This window comes from Poecilia reticulata, linkage group LG4 (assembly GCF_000633615.1).
Source record: "Poecilia reticulata strain Guanapo linkage group LG4, Guppy_female_1.0+MT, whole genome shotgun sequence".
NCBI lineage: Eukaryota > Metazoa > Chordata > Actinopteri > Cyprinodontiformes > Poeciliidae > Poecilia > Poecilia reticulata.
The window spans coordinates 8,616,257-8,620,863 of NC_024334.1; positions in this window are offsets into that span (position 1 = coordinate 8,616,257).

Here is a 4,607-nt window from a genome sequence, read left to right on the forward strand (position 1 = left end):
AAACACGCTGGATGCAGCAGTCTCTGTTTGCAGTGCTGCCTTCCTCCACAGCACCCTGCACTGTTACCAAGCAACCCGCAGAGGCACAACTGATAGGTCGAAATAGGAGCACCTCAATATACGGTGGAAAAAAGAAAACAAAACTCTGAAATTTTTACCCAGTTATTTSTTTTCGGTGCAACAGCTCCCTTTATTCGGCTCTTGTTTTTACCAGTACTCCATCATCTGAGTCAGTTCCAACCTGTTCTGGTCTATGTCACCTATCAGTCCCTGCATTTATGTTAAAAATAAAAAAGATTTTCTGAAGGCATCCACAGCAACATCAATCGTTATTTGTCGATTATGAAGCTGTAATCATGAAGCCAGAGCAACAAAGACAAGTTGTAATATTTTTATTTTTTTTTAACTACTGCGCAGAACTTTTAAACCTCAGCTAATTTCTTTTAGCAGCGCTTCCATGGATACTGGATGATTGTTTTAATCAGTAGCTCTCCGGGCTTTTTCAAGAGCTTTCATGCTTTTTTGTTGGAGTCCATTGTKCACAAGTGAAACCATGCAAGCCAGGTTAAAAAAAAACAAAAATAAGCGAAGATCTTACACAGGACTGTAATTCTTCAGTTTATCATCCACTGCATTTAGCTCCTGTCAAACTGTCTTAATGTTCATGATTTTTTTACTCTTCATTTTTTTTATTTGTTTTATCCCAAATGACATACATTGAAAGAGGATAGCAGTTCTTTTGGACATAGAATAGTTTGAAAAATGATTCAATTAACACATAATAAAACATACAAATCAGATAAAACGTGCAGAATAAAAGCAGTAAGGCAATGCACATTTTAACTAGCTTTTGACAAGAATCTGTGTAGCAGTCTGGTAGCTTTGCTTTTGCATGTTGCAGTTCTGTTTCCCTGATATATACTATATATACAGCTAAGAAGCTTCATGGTGAGGGTGAGAGGTTTCTGATAATATTCATGTTCCTGCAGTGGCTATGAAACTGGTAAGAGACAGAAGGTAGTACCAGTGAAATTATCTTTTTAATATTCCTTCACTGTCTTCTGTAGGGATCTGTTTCATGCTGTATTGCAGCTGAAGCACCACATTTTGGTATTGCTACACACGTCGTGAGGATGCTAGACTGCAGCCTTTTTACAGATGCAAATAGAGAATTGGGAGCAAATTGTTACTTTGTGTCTGGGTACTTTGCTAAASGACCGAAGTATCAAATGTAAATCTGATTCCACRTGGTCTTTTATGGGAAAAACTCTGGGTCATACCAGAGTTTAGTCTGCTGTTTAAATAAAATGTTWAAAAAAAATTKTTTTACCCTCTTCCAACTGAAGAGCAGAAAACAAATATAAATTTCTCTGAAAATAGGTAAAAACTCAAAATGAAAGAAAAACAGCTGATATCCAAAAAATGTCAGAAGATCTTTATAAAGCTACAGGAAATGTTAATCGATGTAAATTATAAAATGAATGCTTGCAATTCATTACCGGTCAGGATTTAATGTCAAAAACTATATAAACTATATAAACYTTTTTTAAAGGCTTACRTACAGCCTTTAAAARCCAGCTTCGAATGTATAAAAAATATTTTTCCAAACAAGACAAATGATACACATGCAACACTATTAGAGTACTGGAGCTAAACMATTTTCTTTTCTGTCAGTCAAAATGTCAATATAAGACGTCCAGTGTGGTTGGATCATAACTTAAATACCTCTTGGAATAATTACGGTTTTTGTGTGACCTAGCTGTCTTACCTCCATGGATGTAGGGTTTGTAAGGGGCTGCAGGGACTGCAGGGGCTGCATGGGCTCAGGAGGGTCGGGCTCTGGCAAGTGGGGGACAAACTGCAAGGGAAGACATGGTGCCATGGATTAGAGAGCTGAGTCAGGAGTTTGGCAAGTCATCTTCTGACGTCAGAGTGTTGTCCTGTAGGGTTAGAGGTTTGTGCCTGTCACTTGATGGACTCTCACCAAGTCGCAAGCATTTGTGRCAGGGTGCTTGGATGCATCATCTGACAGGTTTATCATTTYATGTCAKCAGAAATTGATCATTGATGTGTCAGTGAGCCAGAAAAGGAATTTTATCTTCTAATATGTCAAAAACTAACATATACCTCAGTATTAGAACTTCATCAGAACAGAAATATTTCCGAGGCCAGAAAATAGAGTTGGGGAAAAAATATTTAATCCATCCTCTGGAAATTTGTGTCTTGAAAATGTTTGATTTTTAAATTAAAAATCTTTTAGAATATGAAATTGACATTTAACTGGATCAAAGAGTTTCTAAGGGTCTGATAAGACTTAAGCAGATACATTATGATGTAAGATTTACATAATCCTCAACTTTACACCTCAATGCACCATTTTTGCATAAAGATATGCAAGCTCAGCCTGCTCAGCCACCTTAAAGTGTACATCGTACTAACGCTGACCGGGCAAAGAGGCTATTTCCTATTGATTTATCTGCTCAGATGTAAGCTCTGCCTTCTGGGCTCAACTATTGTCTCCGTGCTGCAGAAGCTTCTCAAAGTACAGCATTGACTAGCACAGCACTAATGAACGTGTTGTCATAGTAATGCAGGAGGAGGGTGAAAAAAACAACTCCTTGTACAAAGAGTCCTCATTCTCTAAATTCAACTCATAATCATACAACAAATACCAGGCATGTAATTCCCTCAAGGATTATACATACAACGTCCTTATAGGTGTTTCTGTGCTGCATTTTCCTTCATTTATGTCTTCTCTTTTAACACACCCCTGTCCAAAGTGTGAAGTGAGTAGAGAGTCTCAGAATGACTCAATGGTGGCATTAACGCAGAATTTATAATTTTACTTGGATGTACACAAGGGCTACAACTACACAATGGGAGTATGAYTTAGGATGTTTCCAGCTATTTGCTTTTTTCTGCCTTATTATGCAAACATTCCTGCATACAAAAGAGCTCTAATAAAATTAATCAAATATGAAAATACTCTCAAGTTAAGCACAGGCAAARGTTTTACGCCTTTCTGTTCGTGTTTGATGCTGATGTTTTGGTTAGGAGATGCGTTTCTTCAGCTGTCATTAAAAACCCGTAACTCCTCCCTTTCACATGGAGGGTGAAAACCTCCTCTGAATCCCCGCTCTACGCAGGAACAGATGCTACAGAGTGCCTAAAAATGAAAATGACATGAAAATAGCGCATGCTCAGCTGAGATGGTTCATGCAGGAGGCAGATGGATGGATCAGAGAATAAGGATGTGAGCAAGTAGCTCCTACGCCTTATGGATCAGCATTTTGTGGGCACCATGTACCCCCCCTCCCCCCCACCTTCACTATATAAAGAAAGGCTGCATTCACTTAGGACGAAGAGTGGGTGGACGTAAAACTGCAGTCTTTTCACATAATTTAATGAAAATGGAAATCACAGGTTCGTAAGATAATAAGAAAATTACATATCTGTCTTTATTCATGTCTAAAAACTTSTAGTTTCTCAAAGTGCTGAGGAGTGGAGGGCAGTGTGTGATTCATTYAAAAATCAYGCGGTGAGAAGACCGCTGAGCTGAAAATCTTAAAGAAATAATATTAGGAAAATATTCAGTCAAGAGTTGCAATTTTTTTCTTGGCCTGATCTCCATATCTTCAGAGGTGCTAGCAGCTCCTGTTCAAGAATGACAGCTTGACTTCTACTCCTCAGGTTTAAATATTAATAGACAAGCAGGAGGAGGGAGTTGTTTGCCCTTGATTTCTTAGACTAATTTAAGAACTCAAAATTTTTCAAAATTTATATATACAACTTTAAAAACTGAGCTGAGACAAAAAAAACAAAACAAAAAAAACCCCGACATCAGTGTGTGTTTTGTCAACTGGATCTTCTCATCGGAAATTAAACACATTAAAAAAGTAGTTGTTTGATTCTCACTGAAGTACAAGCTTTGCTGATGTCTTTATGGTGACATCAGCAAAGAGAAGATATTCAAACTTGGTTCGATTTCTTTATTTAAATAATAAAACACATAAYATTACAGAAAAAGAGTGACGAATAACATGGTGCACCCCGACAGCTCATCTTGTGCTAGCTARAACTAACTGATTGTACCATCTATAGAAATATTTTTCTTTGCCCAACCTTTAGCGCCTTAACCTCTTTGCATTCCACACCCACTTTTTTGTGCCACTGACATTGACTGTCATGCAGCGCTGTGGGGTGATGGGAGTTTAAATGAAGCAAAGAAGCTGTGGAGAAGTCAGCAGGATGGTTGCTTTTATTTCAGGCGTCAAAAGGGTATGAAATATAATACAATATTGATAATATTACTTATTGGCTATAACAGCAATATCTACATTGGATATTGATATTATCCCAAATTTTCACATTGTTGCATCCCTAATTAACATGTATTTGGTAACAAAAAAAAAGTTTTTTTTACATATCCTTATGGAAATCCAATTTGGTGACAAAAAAAGTGTTTTTTTTTTACATAACCTTATGGAAATCAATCAATCAATCAATCAATCAATCTATCTATCTATCTATCTATCTATCTATCTATCTATCTATCTATCTATCTATCTATCTATCTATCTATCTATCTATCTATCTATCTATCTATC